Genomic DNA, 16,059 nt, shown 5'->3' with positions numbered 1-16,059 from the left:
TGGGCTCATAAACAAACAAGCTGAGACTATGCGTGTGTTTTCATAGGAAAGAAATCTATTTATATGCCCTATTTCTTCATTCTTCCCCTTGAATTGAAACCACTTGCATACAATTCATAGGGATCAGGTCTTAAAATTCAGAGAAAATTATTTGCATTATACATTATAATGGGAAGAAAACAGGTAAATGAGAAAGATTTCATCATGATTTATGCTCAATACAAAAGGGGGACAGGGGTGTTTTACATTCCAGAATAGTTATACTAAGCCTGATTTCATTACATTCCAGAATAGTTATACTAAGCCTGATTTCATCACTCCTAAAGACCACTGCAATTTTCAAGGCCAGGGATAATATAATATCAAACAATCTAACTAACCACAGTCAGGCATAATGGCTTCAAACTGTAAAAGTATATTTAGCTTATTTCAGAAAATTTATATTCCGCTTGATTGTAAAAACAAAACAAAACTCAGAGATTTACAAAAAGCAGAATGAGTTACAACATAACTTATGACTGTTTATGCTCAACTTGTAATCAGAAGATATGTGCCTAAATAAGAAATTGCCAATTTACAATTATATTATGAGGCGGCATGTTTATGTTGGTTAAAGGAATGAATTTTGCTATTTAAAAAACCACCTATTAGATTTGGAAGGTCAGGGTATTAATTTTGGCTGGCACCCGTGTTTATGGTATGGAAATGCTAATATATATATATATATATATATAGAAGAACTTCTAGAACCATGTGGTAAGAAGGAATACCTACAGAGTCTGGGAGAAATATAAAGATCTGTTGGAGAGGGGAACATTTTTGTGGTTATCACCAATAGAAGCTATAGCATTGAAGAAGACCAATATGGACAGACAATGGGCGATATATAGAGATTTACTGGACTTATCGGAGAGAGAAATCAAACTGAAGACGTGGGAAAAAATTAAGGAACCTAGGGACAGACAGGTTGCAGTATTACCAACTAAATGAAGAGTTTAAGTTGGATAAAAAATGTGGTTTTATGGAGCAAAGCTCACAATCTGAAAGTGAATTATTATAATTATTAGTATTATCTAAAATGTATAGATTATTATTAGGCTGGGGAACAAAAGACGAGCTGGTTAAATCATCAATGATACATTGGGCAAGAGATATACGGTATAACATAGAATTCAACTTCTGGGAGAAACTCTGGAAGACTGACTTAAAATTTACTGCATGTTATACATTAAAGGAGAACTATATGAAAATGATTTATAGATGATACCTAACTCTAAGTAAATTAGCAAAGATGTATAAAACTGAAACAGACAGGTGTTGCAAATGTAAAGAAGCAGAAGGAATATTTCATCATATGTGGTGGTCATGTAGAATAGTTAAGGGCTACAGTGGTACCTCAGGTTATGAACTTAATTCGTTCCGGAAGTCCATTCTTAACCCCAAACCATTCTTAAGCTGAGGCGCGCTTTTGCTAGTGGGGCCTCCCGCTGCCGCCATGCCTTCACCGCGTGCTTTTCATTCTCAGCCTGGGGCAAAGTTTGCAACCCGGAGCAACTACTTCCGGGTTAGCGGAGTTTGCAACCCAACGTGTTTGTAACCCGAAGTACCACTATACTTGGAAATAATTTATACTAAATGAAACAACTGTTTAAAACAACACCCACCCCCCTCAAAGAGGCATTCCTTTTAGGAATGGTACAGACAGAGGTACCCAGGGGTCAGAAAAGGTTATTTATGTATGCAATGACAGCAGATCGGATTTTGTTAGCTCAAAAATGGAAGGTGGGAGAGGTCCCAAATTGGCAGCTAAAAATGAGGGAATATGCAGAGCTAGCAGGCCTAACCAGCAGGGTAAGAGAACAAAAAGACTGAGTGTATAAAGAGGAATGGAAAATATGTGTGGAGTAAGCAAGTGAAAATGCTAGGGGGATTAATATAAATTCAACAGTATCATTTAAATTAATATTATATAAAAGGGGTAAAGTAGATGGTTGACATGGAATATGCAGTATATTTTGGAAGTATAAAGGAACCATGGAAGGAGAAGAACGAAAGTTGTTGGATTTAACGTTTTGTATTTTACTGTGGAATATGTACATATGAAAATTTAACAAAAATATAATTTTGAAACAGGAAGCAAGAAATTGATGTTGAACACATGAGGTTGTAGTCAACTAAGTCTTACTCGCCACAGACCCAGTGAAATTAAAAAACCTAAGTCATGTCAATTAACTTCAATGGGTCTACTCTCCATAGCCATTGCCACTGCAGTCAATTCATGGAGCATACAGGTGGTTATTTACCAAGCAGTAACTTAGAATCATACAATCAAAGAGTTGGAGGGTGCCTCCAAGGGTCATCTAGTCCAACCCCCTGCAACACAGGAATCTCAAGTAAAGCATCCATGGCAGATGCCCAACCAACCTCTGCTTAAAAACCTCCAGGGACGGAGAGTCCACAGCCTCCCAAGGGAGACTGTTCCACTGCTGAACAGCTCTTACTGCCAGAAGGTTCTTCCTGGTGCTTAGTCAGAAACTCCTTTCTTGTAACTTGACTCCACTGGTTCGAATCCTACCCTCCAAAGCAGGAGAAAACAAGCTCCCTTTATTTTCCATGCGACAACCCTTTAGATATTTGAAAATGTCTATCATATCGCCTCTCAGTCTCTCCTTCTCCAGGCTAAACATACCCGACTCCCTCAACCATTCCTCATCAGGTTTGGTTTCCAGAAGCTTGACCATCCTTTTTGCCCTCCTTTGCACACATTCCAACTTGTCAATACCCTTCTTAAATTGTGGCTCCCAAAACTGGGGACAGTATTCCAGATGTGGTCTGACACCAAGAAAGAATACAGTGGTATTATTACTTCTCTTGATCTGGACACTATACAGTGGTGCCTTGGTTTTAGAACAGCTTAGTTTATGAACAACTTGGAAATAGAACGCTGCAAACTCGGAAGTAGGTGTTCCAGTTTGTGAACTTTGCCTTGGAAGCGGAACATGTTCCGCTTCCTGTTGAGTGTGTTCCGTTTGTAAATTGAGTCCCCCACTGCTTATCAAAGGCTTCCTGTTGAGTCTGTCAGCTGTTTAGTCCTGAGCACCCACGCAACACAGAGGTAATATTTGGAGCTTTTGTTTTTGCTAAAAAAAAAAATTGTGCTTTTGTTTGTGTGGCTTTTTCGGGTTTTTTTACTGTGACTTGTCTTTCGTTTTATGGTACTGACTTGTGACTGTGTGAACCCAGTTCAGCTGCTGATTGATTGTGTGACTGCAGAAATGGATAAAAGCTCCCCTATCCAAACAATGATCAGTGCACGTAAGGGGGGAAAATAATTTTAATTTTTATCATCTACAATACTGTCTTATTTATTTTATAGTACAGTACATTGATTATTGCTTTCATTTTATGGATAAATGGTCTTGTTAGATAGTAAAATTCATGTTAAATTGCTGTTTTAGGGGTTGTTTTTAAAAGTCTGGAACAGATTCATCCATTCTGCATTACTTTCTTTTTTTTTTTTAATAAATTTTTATTGGTTTTACAACATTTTTAAGAAAAACAAACAAACACAAAAAATGACAAACATACACGAATAGTTTCAAAGATATTTTCATAAACCTCTTTTCTTGGACTTCCCCATACCCCCCCTCTCTGCATCCCAATGTCCATATTTGAACTAGCAACTCCCAATTGTTACTTTCTAATCTCTGTCATCTTAGTCCTCTTTTATTGTCTAACCTTGTATCCCTGTACCCTATTGCTTCTGGCAACCACAACATTTTAACATTCATTCAGTTTATAGTAGTCCTTAAGATAGCTTTTAAATTTTTTCCATTCTTCTTCCGCCGTCTCTTTTCGTTGGTCACGGATTCTGCCTGTCATCTCAGCCGATGTCATATAGTCCATCACTTTCATCTGCCATTCTTCCAGAGTAGGTAAATCTTGTGTCTTCCAATACTTTGCGATGAGTATTCTTGCTGCTGTTGTGGCATACATAAAGAAATTTCTATCTTTCTTTGTCACCAATTGGCCGACAATGCCCAAGAGAAAGGCCTCTGGTTTTTTAGGAAATGTACATTTAAGTACCTTTTTCATTTCATTATAGATCATTTCCCAGAAGGCCTTTATCTTCGGGCATGTCCACCAAAGGTGATAGAAAGTACCTTCAGTCTCTTTACACTTCCAACATTTATTATCGGGCAAATGGTAGATTTTTGCCAGTTTGACTGGGGTCATGTACCACCTGTAAACCATTTTCATAATGTTTTCCTTTAAGGCATTACATGCCGTAAATTTGATACCGGTGTTCCATAACCATTCCCAGTCATCTGACATAATGTTGTGTCCAACATCCTGCGCCCACTTAATCATAGCCGATTTAACTGTTTCATCCTGTGTGTTCCATTTCAACAGCAAGTTATACATTCTAGATAAATTCTTAGTATTGGGTTCTAACAATTCGGTCTCTAGTTTTGATTTCTCCACCTGGAAACCGATTTTCCTATCCTGTTTAAAAAATTCCATTATTTGGCGATATTGAAACCAATTTTCTACTTTGTGCTTCAATTTCTCCTGACTTTGTAGTTTAAACTTGTCTCCATCCTGTTCTAAGATTTCCCAATACTTCGGCCATCCGACCTCCATATTGAGTTTCTTCACTGCTTTAGCCTCCACTGGTGACACTCATCTAGGGGTTTTATTTTCCAATAGGTCTTTATATCTTATCCAAACATTAAATAATGCTTTTCTAACAATGTGATTTTTAAAAGTACTATTAACTTTGTCATACCAAAGATATGCATGCCAACCAAAAGCATTATTGAAACCTTCCAGATCCAAGATGTCCGTGTTCTCGAGGAACATCCATTCTTTCAGCCAGCAAAAAGCTGCTGCCTCATAGTACAATTTTAGGTCCGGCAGGGCAAAACCCCCTCTTTCTTTAGCGTCAGTCAGTATTTTGAATTTAATTCGGGGCTTTTTGCCCTGCCAGACAAATTTCGAAATGTCTTTGTGCCACCTCTTAAAACATTCCATCTTGTCAAGAATCTGCAAGGTCTGAAACAAAAATAACATTCTAGGCAATACATTCATTTTAATTACTGCAATTCGGCCTAACATTGACAGTTTCAGATTTGACCATATTTCTAAATCTTTTTTAATTTCTGACCAACATTTTTCATAATTGTCCTTATACAAATTGACATTCTTAGGTGTTAAATAAACCCCTAGTTATTTCACCTTCTTGACCACTGTCAAACCTGTTTCCTCCTGAAATTTCTCCTTTTCCATATCTGTTAGGTTTTTCCCTAAAACTTTAGTTTTTTGCTTATTCAACTTAAATCCAGCTACCTGGCCAAATTGATGTATTATTTCTAAGACCCTTTTCGTACTAGTGTTTGGCTCTTGCAAAGTCAATACTAGGTCATCTGCATACGCTCTTAACTTATAATGTTTAGCTCCGACCTGCACACCTTTGACCTGCTGGTCATTTCTTATCATATTCAGCAACACCTCCAGAACCGAGATGAAAAGTAATGGGGAAATTGGGCACCCCTGTCGTGTTCCTTTTTCTATCTTAAGTTCCTCAGTCACAACATTATTTACAATCAGTTTAGCTTTTTGTTCAGAATATATTGCAGCCATACCATTCTCAAAACCCTGGCCTACCCCCATCCCATGAAGATTCTTCCTCATAAAACTCCAAGAGATGTTATCAAAGGCTTTCTCCGCATCCACAAAGATCAATACTGCTTTAGTGTTTATATTCACCTCCAGCTTTTCCAAGATGTCTATTACATTCCTTACATTGTCTGCTAGGTGTCTTTTAGGGAGAAAGCCTGCTTGGTCTTTATGAATCTTCTCCATCAAAACTCTTTTAAATCTTTTTGCCAAAATGTCTGCAAAAATTTTGTAATCCACATTAAGGAGTGATATTGGGCGGTAGTTCTTGAGTTGGGTCTTTTCAGTCTCTGACTTTGGTATGAGTGAAATATATGCCTCTTTCCACGATTCAGGTGCCCTTTTTCCCTCAAGAATCTCATTACAAACTTCTCTTAGTGGTTGAATCAGCCATTCCTTCAGCGATTTGTAGTATCTAGAAGTCAGTCCATCTGGTCCCGGAGATTTGCCCAGTTGCATATTCTGAATGGCAGCCTCTATCTCTTGTTCTGAGATTCTCTGGTTCAAGTCCATCTTACTTTGCTGAGAGATATTTTGTAATCCATATCTTCCAAGGAATTTGTCTATATCTTCTTCATTTTGCGGGCCTTGGGTGTAGAGTTTTTTGAAATAACTTAAAAAGCAATTTCTAATTTCATTGGGTTTAGATATGTTCTTTCCATCCACCTCTAGGCTTGTAACTGTATTTAGTTTCTGCCTTTTCTTCAATTGCCATGCCAAAAGTTTGCCACATTTATTTGCTGATTCAAAAGTCTTTTGCTTCATTTGCTTTATCTTCCATTCAATCTCTTGGTTCATCAATTCCATATATTGAGTTTGATATAACTTGATCTCTCTTAAAATGTCCTGAGACTTTGGTTTTGTTCTTAATTTCCTCTCTCCTTCCTTTATCATTTCCAAGATCTTCTCTTTTTTCTCATTTTGTTTTTTCCTCTTTATTGAATTTTGTTGAATCAAAAATCCTCTCATAACCGCTTTACTTGCGTCCCAGATCACTCTTTTCTCCACGTCGGTCCTCAAATTTATTTCAAAATAGTCTTTTAGGGTCTTTTGGGCCTTCGTGAGAATCTCCTTATCTCGAAAGAGGGTGTCATTCATTCTCCATCTAAATTGACCAGTTATTGTGGGTTTCATCTCCATCTTCACGGCGTTATGGTCGGAGCAAGTTTTTGGGCAGATTTCCACTTTCTTAATCTTTGGAGCCAGTCCACTAGTAACCCAGATTTGGTCAATTCTGGTCCAGGTCATCATTGCTTGGGAGAAAAAGGTTCCCTCTCTCTCCAGAGGGTTCCTTGTTCTCCAAATGTCTATCAAGTCCATGTTTTCTGTCATTTCGAAAAAAGTCTTAGGGAGTCTCCCTTCTTTAGTGACTGTTAGTCTTTGTGCCTTGTCCATATTAGTGGAGACCACGCCATTCATGTCTCCCATGATTATCATATTGTAATCCAGATAGTCCGTCAAAGTTTCATGAAGTCTCTTAAAGAAGTCAGATTTGCCTTCATTTGGTGCATAAATTCCAACAACTAGAAATTTTTCTCCTTGTACTTGTATCTCCACAGCCAGATATCTCCCTTGTTCATCTTTGAATATCATTTTTGGAGTCCATTTCTCCTTCACATATATTACCACTCCTCTCTTCTTAACTTTGTCTGATGAAATAAATTCTTGTCCTAGCCTTTTATTTGTGAGTAATCTCCTGTGGGCTCTGGTTATGTGAGTTTCTTGTAAACATATCAAGTCCAGTTGTTCTCTGTTCAAAATATGAAATACTTGTCTTCTCTTCAAAGGCCCATTCAGTCCATTACAATTCCAACTAAGGAATTGCAAAGCCATCTTGTTATTTTCTTAAGGCTCCTCCAACAGCTCCAAGTTGTTGCTCTTCTTCTGATGGTGGTGGTTTTTGTCCAAACGAGAGATTCAGGATATCCAGTGCTCTCCTCTGTTCTGCAAGTACGTCCACAGTCCCCTTCTGTAGGTCCTCCTGGTATCTTGCCAAAAATTTGTCTTTATCTTGAATTGTCTTTATTTTCACTTTCTTTGCCTTGTAGTCGAATGACAGTCCTTGTGGGAACTCCCACCTGAAGCGGATAGAATTTTTCTTTAACAAAAGAACCAAGTCCTTGTAGAAGTTTCTTAAATCCAAAATGTATTTTGGTATGTCTTTAAAGATCTGTACAGCTGAATTTCCAATTTGCAAGGCCTTTTCAAAGTGTAGTCCTAAAATTTTATCTCTTTCCTCCTTAGATCTGAGTGTGATCAGACAATCTCTCGGTGTCTTTCTATCTTGCTTTTTACCCAGTCTAAAGGCAGTTGTGATTTTAAATTCGTCTTCCTCAAGGTCCCAGCAATCCGCAAACTCCCGTGTCAAATATTCCACAAGGTTGTCTTTTTCATTCTCCGGAATCAGTCTTAATTTTAAGTTCCTCTCTTTCCTCTGTAACTCCCACAAGGCCAAAGTTGCATCATGCTCATAGACCTTCTTGGCAAGTGGCTCTAATTTCTCCTGCGTCTCTCCAGCAGTGGCTTTGGCCTCTTCGGCAATTTGACGCGTGGTGGCGTTTTCCTCGACCAGTTTGTTTATAGATTCTGTATTCTGGTTTAATCTTGTAGATATTTCTGTTAATTTTTGTGTGTTCTCTGGAGTCTGTTTTGTCAGAGACTCCAGAGTCTGGTTTATCTTAAGCAAGGCTTCTGTCACAGCTTCCATAGAAGCGGCTGCTCCTTTGTCTTGTCCTGTTGTTCCAACTAATCCGGCTGTTGCGCCTGAGATTGAGCCTCTTTTCTTTGCTTGTTGCAGCTGCAACTGTTGTTGTTGTTGTTGTTGCTTGATCTTGGCTCTTGTAACTATCTCTTCTTGTGGTCCACTCATGTCAAGGTCAATTCCCACGGGATTTATTCTCCCTTGGAAAATTCCACTGTCTTAGGCCGTGCCGGACTTTACTTTATCCTCTAGAGGGAGCAAATCAAAATGGCCATAGAAGGAAGTTTCCAAATACAAGAACAAAGGAGACAGTCCAAGATGTAAAAAGAAAGGAGATTAACACAGTCAAAGTCAATGTTGCTAAAGTCTTATAACTTCCAATTGCCACAGTTGCCCAGTATACTGTTTATACTGTTTCTTCTTATAATATACAAAAGTCAGGCACTGTGGAAACTTTGTATCAAAGTGTCACTTCACAGGGAAAAATCAGATCAGTGTACTAAAAAGGCAGATCGTTTCAAGCTTTCAAATAGATGAGATAGCAGAGGTTTTTTCCTCCAAATAAATCATGCAGTTGTTAGTCAAATTCACCTCCCCTCTGCCCTGCTTGCTAGAGGGGAGATCAAGGGTCTAAATGTCCGGTTTATATGATCAAAGAGCAGGTCTAAACGGATGAAAGTTTAGAGTTCCGTTGCTTTCACTTTCATGCAGTCGGGGGGAGGCAGACTTCCTTTGTTTAAATCTCCCCGTTTTTAGCCCAATTTCTGAAATTTAAAGGGTCCCGATTGTTTTCCAGCTCTTACTCACGGGAATTCAGTCCAAATTTTCTTTTCAGGAAGGAATCGGCGCTCTCCGCTTATGGCGACGCGGCTTCACTTCGCAGGCTGGGTAGCGACTCTCAGCACCGCGCTCTCTCCCGATGTCGATCCGTAGCCTTTAAAAAGGCTCTTTCACGGTACCGGGGGGCGCGAAGGTGCCCACCGAGTCTCCTTGTTCTCAGGCTTCAGCGCCTGGGATTTTAGGGGTCCCCCGCTCGCCGTAGCGGGTAAGACCCGAACTTGCGAAGCAGTCCTTCTCCGGAGCTCGGAGGTAGGACCGCCATTAAGCGCTGGCACCGAGCGGAAGTCCCATTCTGCATTACTTTCTATGGGAAAGCGCACCTTGGTTTTGGAATGCTTTGGTTTTGGAACATACTTCCCGGATTGATAAAGTTTGGAAACCAAGGTACCACTGTACTTCTGTTGATGCAGCCTAGAAGAGCATTCACTTTTTGTTGACTTATGTTAAGCTTGTGGTCCACTAAGACCACTACACCTTTTCCACATGTATTACTAGTAAGCCTGGTTCTTCCATCTTATATTTGTGCACCTGATACTTCCTGCCTAATTGCAGAACCATACATTTGTCCATAATGAAATTCATTTTATTAGTTTTGTTCCAGTTCTCCAGCCTGTTAAGGTCATCTTGAATCCTCCCAGTTTGGTGTCATCTGCAAATTAGATGGACATCCCCTCAATTCCTTCATCCAAGTCATTTAGAAAGGCACTGAACAACAAAGTGCCCAGGAAGGTCTCCATGTAGCCCTGATATCTGGCAATGTCTAGCCAGCTGTTGAAAATAACTTTATCTATATCTGCTAAAACAAAAACAGCTTGGTAGATAGTTGTCTACAACTATCCTTAGATGCCAGGGTCAGGTGCCAAAGAACATGCTGAGCTCATGGACTTGTGTTTTACATGGCAGACTTTTTTTAAGACAGAGGATTTAAAGCAGTTTATTTATTTATTTATAAGAAGATTTATAAAATGTCACAGTGGTATATGATAAAATAATCAAAACATCATAAAAATGAAGTTGTGGTATAACATGCGGGTGTCAACTATTGGAAGAAAAAGAAGTTAAGAGTGCCATTGGCAATCTCCTTCTCTAAGTAGCTCTTGGGACTTCATGGTATAACATAATATTTAAAATAAAGCCACGGATAAAAAGCAAAAATATACCGAGTTAAACACTAGTTGTTCCAAAAAGAAGTTCTGTAATTGATCACATTATTTCCTAGTGTTTTTCTCACAATTAAAAAAGAAGCAGCACTATACTGAACTACAATTCAATGTAGAAAAGTTTAATGATTTTCTGTTATCTATTATAAACTACTTCTAATCAGCATGGATCTAAGTGGATCGAATTCTGCTCCCGCATACATATCAATTACATAAATAACGAATTTAACATGCAAAGCAAAAGTGAAAACTTTCTAAACCAGAATTTTAAATAATGGGCACAATCTCATGTGTTCTGATCTAAAATGAATTATACAAAGACCTTCTTAAAATCTCAGCATCCAAAGGAACTGAACCAGGCAAAAGAGAATCTAAAGTAAAAGGGAATTAAACATTAATAAAAAATCATGTAGCTGTCTTTTTTTTTAATCTTGGCAACAAGGCTTTGAAAGAAGAATATCCCAAGAACACGCACATCTGTTTAATATTACAAGCCAACTGTCAACATCCTAACTGAAGTTTTAATTTAATATTTTTCCTTTCTTGATGTTTTACCTTTAATCAATGCCTTGTGAGAGTATCAGCTTTCTATACGAAACTGTTAAATATAAAGAAATGTTATTGCAGCATGTTTATAAAATCATAGTTTGAGAACTTTGTATTTTTCTAAAGCCTGACCACAACTTAATTATCCGCAGGACATTCCAAGCTTGCAAACGTAAGCTCCAGTTCCCAAGCAATTTGGAATATCTACTGTACAGGACATTGGGCTTTCCAAATACCACAGCATGGTTCGGTTTCCAAAAGTCAGCATTAAGGCTTTTAGGCATGGCTTTTATTTTAATTAAATATTCGTTTCGGTGCTAATCATTAAATTGTTTTCATGCTTCTCTTTCATGTTACTTTGCTGTCCTCAGTTGTTTGTTATTACCGCAAAAGTGAAGGAGCCATTACGAAAAGGGGAAGCACAGTCCCATGTCCAGCGCAAAAGAGACCATGCCTGTGTCGGCTGCCATCCCCATCAAGATGCACCCAATTCAAGAACAAGAACTGTAATGAAATTTCCAGGGGAAACTATTGACTATCTAGCAGGGAAAGGCTTTGTCTCCACAATCCCCTCAATAAAATTAACTTCAAAACAACAGCATGGACATTTCAAGACCCCCTAAAAGCCACCCAGTCACATTTGAAATAATTGTGCAATTTAGCTCCAGAAACAGAATTAACACAGTGGGGACCAATTATTCTAAGACACTTATTTATCAGACTTTTAAGGTCACAATGAATTATTATTATTATTATTATTATTATTATTATTATTATTATTATTATTATTATTATTATTAATTTCTAACCCACCCATCTGGCTGGGTTTCCCCAGCCACTCTGGGCAGCTTTCAACAGAACATTAAAAACAAAATAAAACTTCAGACATTAAAAACGTCCCTAAACAGGGCTGCCTTCAGATGTCTTCTAAAAGAAAAAAATTATTTAGGAAATGAAAACTGTCTGAATTAATGTGTTCCCATGAATAATACTTAAATTATTTTGAAGTCTGACTAGGACACATATTAAAAAATAGAAATGAAATCCAGGATACCAAAACTGCTAAAGAACAAACACAGAAGGCGAATCTACTTCACATTCAACAAGTTTTCATTCTGTCACTATTCTGCCTCTTACTCAGACCAATATAAACAAAAAAGGGAGCGGGGAGTTATCCAATCATGGAAAGAAGATGTCTGGGAGCTGTGACAACTGAATGGGATTAAAAGTAGTTTACATTTGTAGTGTATGCACATTGTTTGTACAATTATTCACATTAAGTGTAATAAAACAAACAAATATAATTTTGTCTACATGGCACATATTTTAGAAAAGAGGCATATAAAAATTCTTAGCCTTTTGGTATCAGTGTTCAGCAACATACTATTTAACCTGCGAGAGATAAACTGGTAACTGTCACCTCAGAGAGGCAGCTCATAGTTACAGCAACCCTGCTTATCCAAACCTCACTTTTCATATACCCATTCTAGTTGTTTTATATATATATATATATATATATATATATATATATATATATATATATATATATTACTAGACTAAACTTAGCATTTCGAACTGCTTGTCCTGTACACACATCCTACTTGGCTGACTTCAGAGGCACTACTCAAGGGACTATTAACTGGTCTGGAACTTAATCTACTATTAAATAAGGCATGCTCTTTAGTTTTAAATTAGTTTCTGACATAAACATAACTTTTCATATTGTTTATTTGTTATTTTTCTGCAAAAATAAAACTTGTGCTACATGATATGGGAATTAGTTCAATATTTAAAATAGATATGTGTAAACATAATACTGTATAAACTACAGTATCAATGAGTTTGTATTTAAATTGTTACATGAGGAAGACTAGCTGTCCTATAACCTCAGCTATGAGCCTGATTTAAAAGAACTAGCTTCTCATTAAAAGCAAAGTGAAAGATGAAACCATTCTAAGTTCCTAATGTCCAAGATGAATTTCTCTAAACTGCAGAGCTGATTAACACTTAACCTACGCTGCAGACGTGCATGTTCTCTTTCCCCTGCTCTTAATTATAACGGTCACCAATTAAAATAAACTTTGTAAATGCAAAGCATGCTGCAATAGACAGTATTTCTGGTTTACCCCATCATTGTTTTAACCACTTGCCTGGTCGCCACAGGCAACTAAGAACCGCATCCAGGCAAGTGAGGAAGTTGCCAGAAGAGGTTTGGAGTGCTCGACTCGCCACCCCCACCCCCCAGCAACCAACTGTGTTGCTATGCTGGCCATGGAGGGGGGCATTTTGCCTTCGTGCTGTCCACACAGAAACCAAGCAAGCTGGCAGCAAAGGGAGAAATCATTCTGTCCCTTCACTTCCATCCCACTGCATTTCTGTGCTGGATGTAGAGGAGGCAAAGCTCACTCCTACATGTACAGCATAGAACCCAACACAACAGGCAGTGGTGGAAAAGTGAACCTCTTCCTGTGTTCTTACGCGAGACAAGCATCAGGCACAGAAACATGACATAGAGGCGGCAAAGTCTCTTCCCATGCCCTCTGAAAGCTGGTAAAGTTTGAGTGCAAATTTACAGGAGGTAAAATTTACAGGAGGTAAAATTATGCTATGATAACTCTAGGAACCTGACTAATTTTCTCAATTGTAGTCAGTCAACAACTGAGAGCCCTCTAGAACTGAAATACAGGATGATCTTTAAATGTCATTCAACTTTGTTTTACATTTACAAGTTTTACTGTGTGGTAATAGAAGCAGTGGCACAAATATAACAAACAAAAGAAAAGGAATAAAAATTTGAGTGAATCCTCTGTCTACATAATCAAGTTGAGTTTATAGCTGCAGTAAACACTTCACTTTATTTTATTGCAACACCAACTCTGGCAGCAAATGACCACTTTAATCAGAACTACCTAATGTCCAGTAGTTTAGTGCTTGGGTATCACTTCATAAGGCTGTACATTTCAAATATTTTACAAGATCACCATACAGTTCAGAACAGATGAATCAGTTCCAGTATTTCCTAGTGCATCTAGCCTAGTACTTTCTACTACAGCTAGCTGCAACTCTACAAGGTTTCAGGTCTTCCAGAGCCCAACCCCTACAGGAGATTCATCCAACCGGAGATGCCAAGGATTAAACATGGGGCTCTCTGCATACAAACATATAGTTTACCAGTATATTGCTCCTCAGAAAAGAGGTAAGCAAGTTACTTGCAATCTCCTCTACCCTGCAAAAAAGCATTCTAGATACCAGGCTAACAAGGTGCCCTTATTTTCAGAGATAATTTCTCTGGTTTACATACATCAACAGCCTTCCAAGGGTTTATATATAGATGTGATGTGATGTGAAGTTTGTGTGAATAAAATGTAAGCTCAGGTACATGTACACATTCCAAGGAGGCTTTGTAGCAACAGATACAGTGGTGCCCCGCAAGACGAATGCCTCGCAAGACGAAAAACTCGCTAGACGAAAGGGTTTTGCGGTTTTTGAGCTGCTTCGCAAGACGAATTTCCCTATGGGCTTGCTTCGCAAGACGAAAACGTCTTGCAAGTTTGTTTCCTTTTTCTTAACACCGTTAATACAGTTGTGACTTGACTTCGAGGAGCAACTCATAGAACGCGGTGTGGTAGCCTTTTTTGAGGTTTTTGGTGATTTTTGAAGCTTTTCCAATACCGTGCTTCGCAAGACGAAAAAACCGCAAGACGAAAAAACTCGCGGAACGAATTAATTTCGTCTTGCGAGGCACCACTGTATTAGTGGTTAGCATTAACTATTAGAAGAAAAGGAAGTGCAAATATTGACACTAAAATGGATCACTTAACAGTTAAGCAGAACTGGAGTGCTGGTGAGGACTGTGGAAGAAAAGGTTTTTATGAACTGAACTAATTAGGACTACACTTTCCCATTAGTCAATGTTAATAGCTGCCCACTGTTGCTACTATGACACCACCCCAGCTCTAATGGTTCACAGCTAAAGGCAAAATAAAACAAGATGTCATTAGAAATTCATATACAGTATTAGTAGTAAAATAAGAATTACAGTTTAGTTGTATATTCTACTGCATTTGTACTGACCCTTTTGCTCTAGTGCATATGTGGATAATGTCCCTTTCATTGGGGCAGAAGCTGCTATTACTATTGCATCAGTAGATCACTGCCAGTTTTTAACTCTGTCAGTAGATCGCAGTCTCTTGGGAGTTGGCCACTCCTACTCTACAGTTATTTTACAGTTGGTCCCAATAGATTCAGAGGGACTTCCAAGTAGAAATGCATAAGACTGTGATATAAATCACTGATATTAAATTCAACCACTGAACAAGATGCCTATTATGATAATGTTGCAGTACAACTTTTATATATTTTGTGAACACATTTGTCCCTAGCAGGTGAAGAGATTCCTTTTTCAGCAGTGAAGAAAAACAATTGCCACACAGGGTATGAGTTTTTCACTCTCCAAAAGCCCACTCCTATTCTGCAAGGTGCTTTAGGTTGCAATCCCATAATAAACACATACCTGAACTTAAATCCCTTAGATTTTAGTGGGGTTTACTTCTGGGCAGACATGTATGTATTGGGTTGCACAGCTAGTGTCAGGAGTGTTTTACAGACTGCTTCTGATATATAGCACCTTATTGAAGCTGCTCTATTCTCCCCACACATCCCCGACATTGGCCATTGAAAACCCTGCCGCTATTTTATATTGTCTTGATATATGTGTTTTTATGTACAGTATTGTACTTTTTTGTAGTAATATGGATTAATGTTGTTCACCACTCTGGGGGCCATTGGGCTAAAAAGGCGGTATAAAAATAAACAATTAACACCCCACCCTCCTTTACACTGTCGCCACTGGCTGGGCGGGGAATGCAAGAGGATCAGACCCGCAAAGAATATGCTCCAACATGCAGTACTTCCCACCCCTCTTTCTTTTCTTTTCACACACCAGATCCTACCCAGGCAGAACTCCAACCCCTCTCTCTGGCGACCTGCGAAGAAAGGAGCCCTTCGAGCATGTGCAGAGTGCCGCTTCTTCACTTCCGAATAGCCATACGCAGCCTCAGGATAAGAAGCAGCCCCAGCTGAGCAGCTGCCCCGGGAGTCGCGGCCAGACCCTGGTTCCTGGGCTTGCTTGGC

At 38.6% G+C, this 16,059-nt stretch overlaps 1 protein-coding gene and 1 long non-coding RNA gene across 2 annotated transcripts in view; both read right to left on the bottom strand.

Moving 5' to 3' along the window:
• Positions 1-16,059, bottom strand: part of STX18 (syntaxin 18) — a 53,287-nt gene that overhangs the window by 36,984 nt on the left and 244 nt on the right. The gene's annotated exons all lie outside the window — the stretch shown is intronic.
• Positions 779-16,042, bottom strand: LOC308594673. Its single transcript, XR_014011548.1, has 3 exons — positions 15,879-16,042; positions 10,936-10,978; positions 779-2,576 (listed from the first exon to the last, which is right to left on the bottom strand). It is a non-coding gene; the product is annotated as an uncharacterized lncRNA (long non-coding RNA).

The sequence above is a fragment of the Podarcis bocagei genome (genome assembly GCF_964188305.1).
Source record: "Podarcis bocagei genome assembly, chromosome: 9".
Lineage (NCBI taxonomy): Eukaryota > Metazoa > Chordata > Lepidosauria > Squamata > Lacertidae > Podarcis > Podarcis bocagei.
The sequence above is the reverse complement of the archived record's forward strand: the minus strand, read 5'-3'. Positions and strand labels throughout refer to the sequence as shown.